The sequence below is a fragment of the Triturus cristatus genome, chromosome 1_2 (genome assembly GCF_964204655.1).
Source record: "Triturus cristatus chromosome 1_2, aTriCri1.1, whole genome shotgun sequence".
NCBI classification, from domain to species: domain Eukaryota; kingdom Metazoa; phylum Chordata; class Amphibia; order Caudata; family Salamandridae; genus Triturus; species Triturus cristatus.
Genome location: NC_140580.1, coordinates 1,046,820,037 through 1,046,832,568, shown reverse-complemented (window position 1 = coordinate 1,046,832,568; position 12,532 = coordinate 1,046,820,037). Strand labels below are relative to the sequence as shown.

At 41.1% G+C, this 12,532-nt stretch overlaps 1 protein-coding gene across 6 annotated transcripts in view; it reads left to right on the top strand.

Moving 5' to 3' along the window:
* The window catches only part of MORN5 (MORN repeat containing 5), a 178,896-nt gene that overhangs the window by 10,640 nt on the left and 155,724 nt on the right, over window positions 1-12,532 (top strand). Inside the window, exon 2 of one of the 6 annotated variants that reach the window (XM_085612297.1) lies at window positions 6,028-6,124. The exons of 4 other annotated variants lie outside the window; for them this stretch is intronic. The gene's annotated coding sequence lies outside the window, so the exon portion shown is untranslated. Of the gene's footprint in view, window positions 1-6,027; window positions 6,129-12,532 lie in introns of all 6 variants that reach the window. One more of the 6 variants, XM_085612270.1, reaches the window with a different exon arrangement.

The following is a 12,532-nucleotide window of genomic DNA, read 5'->3' as shown; positions in this document are numbered from 1 at the left end:
GGATCAGAGCTTTTGAGAACTACTTCATTACTGTTGGTGCTGATGAGTATGTTCCCAAACGTAAAGCAGCTATTCTCTTTAGCTTTTTGGGTCGTGAAGACCAACAGGTATATGACAATTTGCCCAGAATTCCAGCACCCACTGATGAGGAGGATGAATGGGATGTTTTTCTGGAAGCAAAAGCTCGCCTTCAAAAGAAATTAAATTTTGTGAAAAGAAGACAAACCTGTGATGAGTCCATGGAGGATTATTTATCCGTTTTGAGACACCTGGCTACTAACTGCAACTTTGGTTCTTCATTGGATATTTACTTACGTGACCAGTTCGTGTATGGCTGTTCATCCATGAAGATACAGGAGAAGTTGCTATGTTTCAGAAATCCATCTCTTAGTGAAGTTTTGACTGTTGTCAAAGGCATAGAACGCTCCATTGAGTCTTCTAAAGTTATGGGTCAGGAAATGGTTGCTTCTACTCCAGTGCATGTTGTTGATAATGAAGTGGATGTCAATGTTGTAAAACCCAAAAGCAAAGTTACTAAGTTCATTAACAAAACTGTGACCTTGTGTTTCAGGTGTGGGGCAAGATCTCATATAGGTAATTCACCTCATTGTCCAGCTGTTGGGAAACGAGCTGTTCAATTAAAAAAAGTGGGTCATTTCCATACTGTATGTAGGATGGAAAAAAATCAGACTAGAGTTAATAGCGTTGGAACATCTTTGGACACAGACTCTTGATCTTTCCAATGTATTATTTAGTCTTGATGTGTTGCAAGTTTTGGATAAAGAAATTAAGGATCCCATTTGGCAGGTAAATGTAGCTGGGATCCTCATGATGTGTGACTCTGGTGCTCCTATCACCATTATTTCTTATGTGTTATTCTATTCTAACTGGGGTGATGGGGCACATCTTCATCACTCAGATGTACGTCCCAAAGCCTATGGGGAACAGGAAATTGATATGGTGGGATTTCATTACTTTTCTAGGTAGGACCTTAAAAACTAAGATTTATGTTGCAAAGAAGGGTAAAGCCATTGTTGGGTGGAAGGATCTCGCCAAATTGGGTATTTATTTAGTTCCTGGTGGTGATCCTCCAGTCAGGGTTCATGATTTTCTCATTGCCCTGGTCTACTCTATTGAGGAGTCTAGTATGTCAATTTGGAAAAATAATTTTCCTGCGGTATTTAGTGACTTTTTAGGTTGTGTGGAAAACTATTGACATAATATTGTGTTTGAAGAAAATCTCTACTCCTGTTACTCACAATGTTCGCCAGTTCCATTGAACATTAGAGATGAGCTCAAGTCTTTCCTTGATAAAATGTCATCTGAAGGTGTGAGTGTTAAGGCAGAAGTATCTGAATGGGTCAGTTACATAGTTATTGTACGCAAGAAAGATAAGAGTATTAGATTATTTGCAGACTTGCTCAACCTTAACAAATGCATTGTCTTTGAGAGTCACCCTTTACCTAAAATTTAGGAGTTGGCAGCACTTTTCCTTGCTTGATTTAAAGTCTGCATGTCATCAAATTCCTCTTCATTCTGACTCTCAAATATTCACCACATTTGTTACGCCTTTTAGGGCCTACAAGTTTACCAGACTTCCTATCAGACTGGCGTCTGCCGCCAGTGGTATTCAGAGATTGATGGACACCATTCTGGAGGGCATCACTGGCGTGCAGGCCTACCAGGATGATGTTCTCGTCTTTGCTAAAACCATGGCTGAGCATGATTCTGTACTGACCAAGGTCCTTGGTAAATTCACTGAGTTTGGTATTACCTTAAGGTTGGACAAATGCCAGTTTAATGTACAAGAGTTTGATTATCTGGGTCATTATGTGAGTGCAAATAGTATGTCACCAAAACTTTCATTGATCAAAGCTATCCAAGATGCTCCCATTCCCAGAGATAAGGATTCACTTTGCTCATTCATGGGTTTGAGTGAATATTATTCAAGATTTCTGGATGGTTATTCTTTCGTAGTGCAACCATTGAGGGAGTTGTTAAAGAAAGGTGTGAAGTTTATTTGGAATGATGACACACAGGTTACCTTTAAAGCAGTGAAAAAGTTAATTGTTTCAGCGCCTGCACTTTATCCTTTTCAGTCTGATGAGGAATGCATCCTTGCTGTGGATACCAGTCCGATTGGTCTGGGTGAGGTTCTATCACAAAGCATTCAGGGCAAAGAGCGTACAGTTGCCTTTGCCTCGCGCTCCCTATCCACTTCGGAGTCACTTTACAGCACCATAGAGCGTGAGGCATTAGCTTGTTCATGGGCTGTGGAAAAGTTTAAAATGTTTTTATGGGGACAGCATTTCACCATGTTCACTGATCACATACCTTTGTTACATTTATTCAATGGGAATGGCACTGGAAAGTCCTCTTCTCGCTTGGTAAGGTTATTATCTAAATTACAAGAACACAATTTCACCTTAAAATACATACCTGGTGGGAAAAATGTAAGAGCAGACTGTTAAGACTGCCCATTCAGGATGATTCTAAAGAGGACATGAGTCATGAGGAGTGTGTTGTTGCATTAGTGGATGAGGTTGTTTCTAATTCTTCTTCTGTCTCGCATGAAGAATGGCTGAAGGCCTCTACATTGGATTCTGTCTTGGTCGCTGTGGCTGATTTAAAAAAAAAAAGGTTTGGCCCAAAGCAAGAAGGGCGGAGTCTTCATTGCGTCCTTTTATGCAAGTGGCTGATGAACTGGCAATGGTTGAATGTGTGTTAGTGAAACGAGAGCATTGTGTCCCACCCTCTTTTCTCAGATCCTCCCTTATCAAGGAAGCTCATGCTGGTCATTTAGGGGTTTCAAGCACTGGCAAAGCTTTGATAGAATTTTTTTGGTGGCCGTCGTTGAAGGCACAAGTTGAAAAGTTTGTTGAGGATTGTCCAACATGCTTAGTGTCTGATAAGCAGTGAAAGAGACATAAGACACCCCTAATGCCTGTTCATTGCCTGAAGAAGCTTGGAGTAAGATTGCGTTGGATTTTGCAGGTCCTTTTGAGCTGTTACCTTCGGGACAACGCTTTCTTATGGTGGTCATAGATTATTTCAGCAAATGGGTCTATTTCAAATTCACATCGCATCCTGAAACAGATTCAGTTATCAGGTTCTTGAGGAGTGTATTTTGCATTGAAGGAGTACCTAAAGAATTGGTTTCTAACAATGGCACGCATTTTGTATCAAGAAAGATGTGTACATTTTTGGATGAACATTTTATCAGACATTTAACCACGGCTTTTTACTCTCCCTCTATCAATGGACTTGTTGTGTGAATGAATCGCTTTCTCAAAGAAGGTGTTCAAACAGCTATAACAATGGGTTGGAATGCAAAAGAATTTTTGACATAAACTGTGGTCTTCTTTACTTACCCTTCACAGCACCACTGGTGTTTCCCTTTTTTTCTTGTTGAGGAAAAGGTGACCCGGATGTTCTTTTTGTCCTGACTGGGTCAGGAACATGAACAAGCAAGGAACTCCTCAATGGTTAGAAGGTGTAGCTTCTAGGGTTGCTAAAAACCAAGAGCAGTCCAAAGTGGCTTTTGATCGCAGACATAGGGTCCGTGTGAGTGATTTGAAGGTTGGTGACTTTGTCTTGGTAAAGATTCCTGAAAAAGTGAAGAAAGGAGAGTCCAAATGGTCTCTCCCTGTAGTGGCTGAAAGAGTATCCCAATAATCTGCATTTTTAAAAGGAAAAGGCTGGTGGAGCAAAAGGGACTTGGTAAAAGTATCTAAGGAGCAGGCATTAAACATTTCTCGCATAAGGAAAAAGGAGTATTCTGACTTCTTGGATTTCTCAGGATCTGATTTTGCTGGGCCAAGTTCTAGCAATTCTTGTTCTGAATCCATAGGGGTTAGTAGCAGTTTGGATGGCACTACCTCTTTATTACCTTTTGGTGACAGGTCAGAAGAGGGAGCTTCATCTTCTGTTCCGCAGAGATTTGCACAAAATGTGGGTATGCCTGCAAAGTTTAAAGATTTCTATGTGGACAAATGTTTTTTTTTTTTTATATTCACAGATAATGCTTTTGTTTATTTTTTGTAAGGGGGAAGATGTTGTACCATGCCTATAGCTTTTCTCTAAACGTTCTCGCGCACAGCCAGTGCACACATGTGAGTGGTGTTCCATGTTTCTCCCTGGCACTGATTGTAGTCCTCGAAAGAGGTTTCCAATGTTGTAATCAGATTGTTGCAAGTTTTTGTTTTAAAAAAACTTTATTGAACATTCAAATTTCTCAAGTTATTCATCGGCATTGAAGGTTTCACTTATTAATCCATTGTGAAAATCATACACATTTGCGTGACAGTTTTGCTACATGTTCCTAATGCATTTCGGCATTTATGCCTTCGTCAGGGGAAATCTAAAAATGATAAATATTGTAATGAGTACGGTGTACGAGGATTTGTTTACACCCATGCATTGTGATTAGGGCTCCCGGTTTTCCGTTTTAACGGATTTTTACATATAAATACAGACGGAAAACAAGTTTTCCTTTGTCTGTATTTATATATAAAAACGGGAAAATACTAGTGCATTTTGCTGTGCTGACGTGCTCCATCAGACCTGCCTACAGTAACACAAAACGTGTCAGCCCGGGCTGAGACAGCTTCCTGGGCTCACACAGAGCTGCCAGCCGCACCCGAGTACTTCACAGGTCTTTGAAAGACCGCTTGTTAATGAGGCTTTGTTGTTATTTCGCCCCTTTTAGAGCCCCTGCCAGAGTCCCATTAGGAGCCTCTATTCACACCATTGTTGCGCACCTGCTTTCCCAGTGGGTCCGTGAGTCAGTTCGAGACAGGACAAACGCAGCTCGCTCCGGGAAGTGTCTTTGAGGGAGGGCGTTAAACCCTGGGGCACCTGGGACTGGGTTCCTGAGCCTCCGTGAACATTTAAAAGCACATATCCTTTCAAGACTGGCAAATTTCGGAACACGAAAGCTGGCATTTAAATCCAAAAGTACGATTAAAAGTGAGGTTCACTTTCCCAAATACATACAGAGTTGTGGTACATCAGCGCATAGTTCAAAGCGTAAGAGCGCCAGAGCACAGCGGTATCGGTCACTGGGTACAGTTGCTTCATGCGTTATTACTAAAACATAAGCGCCATAATAAAGACAAGAACCATGCAGTCTGTTCGTTGCTCTATTTAGCAAACCCTAGACAACCTATTCACTATTCAGCTTTTTACTAACATGACTGTGTATGGGCAGATCTAAAACTCCAAGAAGGAGTACAAAAACAGTGCACGTGGGTGGCATTTCTTTGCTGTCATCCTATTACAGAGCCCGATATCTCTACAATGGCTCCCAATCACGGACTAGATCATGTCTAAAGTCCTCCCTACGTTTACAATCTTCTTTGAATCCCTAGGCAATGCGAAATACCTATTCCCATTGACACCTTCCAGTGATACAGCTTCAATCAAGCAGTAATCACCAAACTGGGAACGGCCTGCTTCCAAAATAAAACGGTGGTGTAAAGTAGGGGCGTAAATGTGCAAAAACACATAATGGAGATCAAAACACTCCAACCAACAGAAAGTCATCTGGATTGGCACACGGACAATCATCCACCTTCTCAGCTGGAAAAAAAATTATATATATAGAGAGAGAGAGAGAATGTGTGTCTCTCTCTCTCTCTCTTTTTGGGCACGCGCAAGTCTGCTGACTAGAAATGTCACTCTAACCAGCTCCTTTAACTTGGAGCCTACAAACCACTCCAAGGAGAGTATCTGCTTGAAGGAAGGGGGGAATGGAGAGAAAGTACAGAAAAGACAAAGCAAAACTTTTTGAATTATTTCTGAGACGCTCCATGTTCAGATGTTTCAGAATCTGCATATTCTTAGACTAATTTACCTAATGCCATTTCTAAGATATTCAGGAAAACATGAAAAAAGTTTCTCATATATTTAACGTTTGGTAATCAGGACTCGAAAATTTCCAAATATTTCTGATCTCTGCTCTTCGTTTACATTCCTTTTTTTAAATCAACTTTTCTTTGTTGCACCACCTGGGACTGGGCTCCGAAGACATATGATTGCCCTGATGGTTGCGGCGTGGAAAGCCTGAGACCACTGCTGTGCTCACTCCAAACGTTTACAGCATTTGATTTGCCCCGTTTACCGTGTGAGTGAGTATGCCCTTGGTTTTCTACACATTAGCTTCTACTACCTTTTTTCACAGTTTTTTCTTTGTTGAGTCTGTTTTTCTGTCCTCCTACTTGAAGCACTCACTTTAAAAAACAAGCATTTGCAATGCAATAGGTCTCGCATTTACTTGAGTTTGAGCTATTGGCATTGTAAATGACAATGCCTTTTATTTATGTTTTGGTTTTTAAAACAGGTAAATAAAAGGCATTGTGATTTACAATGCCAATAGCTTAAACTAGCGTAAGTGCGAGACCTATTGCATTGCAAATGCTTGTTCTCTTCTGCATACACAAAACATCAATCCTCATAGTGATGGCCAGGGACAGCTTTAGCGCTGGTGAGGCACAATTGGGTTCCAACTGAAGGTAGTGTGAGTTTCTCTCAGTGTGGCAGTATGGTGTTCAATGGGGGAGAGGATGTGGCACTCTGCAGATGACAGAAACTGCAAGGCTCTGAGACAAATGGCTTGTGATAGCACTTTTAAGCATATTTGGGACATTCTGCAAATGGCAAAGTTTTCAGATGAATGTATAGTGTTGACCAATAACAACCGAGCGCATGTGTGCATTGTCAATTTAAATAAATGTGGAAAAATACTAGCTGTAGCGTCGTCTTTTGCTTGTGGCAAAAATAAATGTGGATAAATACAGAAAAAATGCCCAAGAAATAAATATGGATAAATACAGACGGAAATGGCAAAAAAATAAATACCATAAAACCGGGAGCTCTAATTGTGATATAGGGGAAAGAATCGTAAAAGGTGTAGAAAACAGCGTGAGAAAAACGGCGCGAAAAAAAAGGTGTGGGGGGAATTATTGATAGGTGGTAATCCAATATTTCCAAGGTATTAATGCTTAAGTTACACCCGTAGCTTAAGCTACTCCAGGGTACCTACCTATCCTCCAATTACCCAACTTACCTCTGGAAGTGGTGGTCACACCTGAAGAATCTTCATCCCCGAGCTTGCAGCCTTTGTTTGTCCTTGAGCTTTTCCATTGCAATCCATTGAGCGCCCTAAGGCTCAAAAGCACCCTGCACCCAGCCGCCCCAGTGGCCCTGGCAGTGCAACTTCTATTCCTACCTACTTCCCCATTTGCCCTGAGCAAGTGACCAGGAGCCCAGCCCCCAAAACCGCGTGGCCTGCTAGTCAGCAGCCACCAACCAAGGGCCCCCTGCCTCCCATAGGATAAAATTGGGCCTAACTCACTCTGCACCCGGTTGTCCCTGTGCCGCTGAGGCTGTAACAACAGTACTTACCTGACCCTGGGAGACCCCTGAGTCTATGCCCAGAACCTTAACTCTGCCAGTCGAGTACTTACCCAAATGCTGATAACTCACTTTTCTTCCATAGGGTAACATTGACAGGTTTCTCTTGAAATTTCTTCTATGTGGAGTTTCTAAACTTTAAAATATTCACCTAAAATCAACTGAGTAACGAAAATGGAAATACTCACCTGCTATTAGGAGAGATCCCAGTGCTGGATCTTGGTTCCCAGCACTGACCCTGAAAAGTACTTACAACCGTACTTACCACTAACTCAATTTTCTCCCATAGGAAACCATTGACTGTTTTTCTGTGAAATTTCTTCTAAGTGTCAATTTTTGCAAACTACAAATTTTCTTTAAAAATCGTACCAACTGTGAAAACGTAATTACATACCTGTTTTAGATAGATGTCCCAGTACTGAGCCTAGGAGCCCAGCACTGGATTACAAAAGTAACGAGAACATACTTTACCCGTAATTTGAATTTTCTTCAATAGGAAACCATTGACTGTTTTTCTGTGAAATCTCTTATCGATTTTTCAAACGTATAAATATTCGTTAAAAATCGCCTGTATAACTTAAACGCAGTTTCTCAACTGCTTACAGGTGGTACATTTGTGCTGGATCCAGGATCTAACACTGACCTAGAAAAAGTAACCATAACCCTACTTACCTGCTAAGTGAATTTCCTCCCATAGGATAACATTGGTAATTTGATTAGAAAAAGTTTCTGCGTCAACTTTTAAAATAGCAAAATAATGCTTAAAAATAACAACAGTAACTAAAACGTATTTACTAATTTGTTTCCAAGAACTGTCCCAGGACTGAATCTAGGATCAATGTATTATTGTGTTTGAAATTGTGTTGCCTATTGCAACAAAACTGTAACTATTGCATTCCTAGTCAATTGCCTCTTGCAAAGTATTTAACTAAAGCATCTCATTCTGAGAAAGTATATTTTGATACCTATTGTTGGTTCTAAAATGAAACAACCATATATTTTTATATACTAACCATTGGCCTAGAGTTCAGTTCTTGAGTGTGTGAGACCATTTGCTGACTGAGTGTGTACAACAAATGCTTTACACTGTCCTCTGATACTGCCTTACTGCTCGACCAAGCTACCACTTTAGAGAGTAAGGTTATATCTAACTTTAGCCTCTGCCAATCCTCTGGGGGTTGTGGACTCTGTACACACTGTACCTATTTGGGAACAGTATATACAGAGCCACTTTCCTACATTGGTGGATCAGCGGTGGGATACAAACTTGCATTTGTTGGACTACTTGGTTACCATCTGATCACACAACAGAACTCTTAAAATTACCTTTAGAATTCTGATTGGTCTTTTCCAAAATACTAAAAGTCTTGTCAGGGCCTTACTTAAGTCCCATTAGAATTTTAGAAAAATAAGTCACTATAGTCAGGGTAGAGGATTAGAACTGTCAGGTTAGAATGACTCAAATAAACCCAGCTATTAGTGAAAATAATACCATGCAGGACCTTGTGAAGGAGCTCAACCTCACACCTTACTTGCACTTGTCTTTCAAGGAATTGAGGTCCCTATGCAAACTTACAAATTTACCAATGCAGAAGGCATCATAGTGCCTGTAGAGTCATCGCAATGGGTTGCTCCGGTGGTGGTCGCATGAAAAAAGACAGGCAAGATCAGGCACTCTGCAGACTTGAGGACACTCAATGCTAACATTTTAGTTGATTGTCATCCCTTACCCATGATACAAGAGATGTTGGTCAACCTGGGTAGTGCCAAATGGTTTTATATTATTGATTTGAGATTGACCTACCACCAAGTTGCACTAGATGGAGCCTTGCATGATCTGACAGCTTTTGTCACGCTCTTTGGCGCCTACAAATATTTAAGGTTGCCATGTGGGCTGGTATCAGCTGTCAGCGTCTTTAAAAAATGAATGGACATTTTATTCACGGATATAAAAGGTGTTCAAGCCTATCAAGATGATATACTAATTTTTGCCAATTCGCCTGAAGAACACAATAACATTCTTGACATAGTGTTGTACATCCTATTGCATAGAGGTACGACAGTCAGAAAAATAAATACATTTGCCACCAAAGAGTTGGAATATTTTAGACATACCATAACTGAGTCTGGCATCAAACCGAAAATCTTCTTAGTGCTCGCCATTAAGGAAAGTGAATGCACCCACCTTTTTAGGACTTGCTGAGTACTACACACGTTTTGTTTCAGGCGATGCTCTTGTGGTGGAACCTGTCAGGTTGCTGTAAAGGAAAGGTCAGAAATTCATCTGGTCTGAAGAGGTTCAAATTGCTTTTGAAAAAGTAAAGGATTTGATTGTAGAGGCTCCATCATTGTCTGCATTCAGAGAAGAATGCACTTTAGTCATCACTGTGAATGTGAGTCTGCTAGGTTTAGGTGCTGTCCTGAGCCAGAGAGTTGGTGTGAAATGAGCAAATCATCGCATTTGCATTCAGATCTCTCAGAAGCTTCGAAGAACAGTATAGTGCCATTGAACGCGAGGCACTGGCGTGTATCTGGGCTGTTCAAAAATTGAAAATGTATGTTTGGGGCATGTGTTTTGAGTTACACATGGATCACAAGCCTTTGGTTTCTATCTTTTCAGGCGGTATTCACAACTTTTTGTCTACCAGATTGACTAGACTTGTCTCTAAATTGCATGAGTACACCTTCATCAACAGTCACGTGTTAGGTGGTAACAACTTCAGAGCTGATTGCTTGTCTGGAATGCCTGTACCAGACTTTGATGATGAGTGTGAAAATTATGAAAACTGAATGTGTTGCTTTGGTTGATGCCAACCATGCTTGGCAAAATGATGATTTCGTGTTTACTGCTGATGAATGGATGAAATTGCTTCAGGAACATTTGACTCTAAATCAAGAGGCTGATTACATTGTCGAAGGTTTGCCGGGTATAAGATGTTTACAAGTTGATTTAAAAATGTTTGCACAAATTGTAAGTGAACTTTCATTGGATAATTGATTGAGCTTGAGAGGTGATCTCCACTTTCCCCCTGCTAAAATACGTCCTTTCATCATTGCTAGAGCACACCACGGGCATTTGGGTTCCACTAAAATGTGCATGCGTATCTAAGAACATTATTGATGGCCTGCTTTAGATAACCAAGTGAGGCTCACGGTACACAAGTGTCCTGAATGTCTACTGTCTGACAAGCATTAGAAGTTGAACAAAACGCCTCTACATCCAGTTCCTCTTCACAGCTCTCCTTGGGACAAAGCAGGCCTTGACTTTTCAGGTCCATATCTTTCTTTGCCATCTTACTAGTTGACTACTTTTCCAAGTGGTTATATTTTTCTTTTGTGAGCTCCTCATCTACTGAGCCAGCAATCAACTTCTTAGAACAAGCCTTTGCCACAGAGGGCTCACCCAGGTCTCTGGTTACTGATAATGGGTCACATTTCGTGTCAAAGGAAATGATTGATATCTTAGGCAAGCATGATGTTAAACTTTTACGTGTCGCCCTCTATTCTCCATCTTCCAATGGTTTAGTAGAGAAAGGGAACAAGGTGATTAAGGAAGGTGTGCAAATAACCATAGCGGCCAAGTTGGATGTGAAACAATACCGCAAGCAGAAGGTTTTGGAGTATAAAGCGACACCACATTGCACTACGGGCATCATTCCATTCATGTTGTTGAGAGGGAGAGGAGTTAATTCCTCTTTGTTTCCTACGTGGTTGAAGGAACTACTTAAAATCAAGGATACTGATGTCAGTTAGTTGGTCAAACAAAAAGTCATTCCACTTGTGGAAGAGAAACAGTTCAGAATGGCACAGTCTGGCAGATGCAACACAACGTGTGATAGTGTTCCCAAGGTTGGTTATTACGTGTTGATTAAAAACAACAGTCACGGTGAGAAGGGGAGGGTCAATTTTTTCTTCTCCAACTAAAGTATTAAGAGTTAGCAAGGGTTCAGTTATGTTGGAAGACAAAGGGTGGTGGAATGTGAGAAACCTTGTGAGACTGTCTCATTATCAATCATAAGAAAGGTACTGTCACAGACTTGGATTGGACGCAATGGGTACAAACTGCGATGGGTAATGTAGTGTCCATGCCACATGTCAATGGGATTCTAAGTGCACCGAATAATGCATGTACTAAGTTTAGTGAAACTAAGATGCCCAGCAAATACAAAGATTATGTAATGTTATAATGTTCTTTATGTTTACTGCTCTTTCTCCCTTATTTTTGTTTTGTTGAGGGGGAAGGTGATGTAGTGTATGGTGGTGTGACTCACGGGGTGACTTGCAACTTGTTCAGTGTATTTGCTCCTTGCGATCCCGAATCACACCAATAATTGATGTTTATTAGAAATGGGGTTTCTGGTTGGCTAGGGTATGCACATAAGCCAGGCAGAACCCACCACTCTAGTCAGGACACCCCCTTGGTAGCTTGGCAGAGCAGTCAGGCTTATCCCAGAGGCAATGTGTAAAGCATTTGCGCAACGCACTCACACAGCAGCGACACACTAGACACACCACAAAAGAAACTACACACAAGGTTATATAAAAATAGCTTTGTATTATCCATAAAAACACAATCACATACATTACTCTGTGCCACCAGGCATAATTTGTCATGACTTCACAGGTATTGTATACCAATAGGCCAACCTCCTTCTCTGGACTTCTCCTTGCTGGCCAGCCAAGTTGGGTCTCATTCCTGTTCCCACCAGTAAAGCCAAGAGTCTAGGTATCTGGCTCGACGATCGCCTACTCCTAGGCAATCAAATCAGCGCAGTGATCTCCTCCTCTTATAATACCTTGAGAATACTAAAAAAAATATTAGTTTTCCTGCCCTTATCAGTCAGGAAATCAGTTATTTCTACCTTGGCATTGTCCAATATCGACTATTGCAATGGCCTCTACATCTGCCTCCAAGCTCAACACAATCTTTCAGAACTCTGCAGCTAGACTTTTATTGGATTTGCCTAGGAACAATTCTGTTTCCTCCGCTCTTAACGACCTTCACTGGCTGAGAGTCAAAAACAGAATTAAGTATAAGGCCCTTTGTAAAATCCAGTATTTGTAAAGCGCGAACAGTTACCCGGAGGGTTGGGGGCCGTCGGGAAGATTAAGCGAGCTA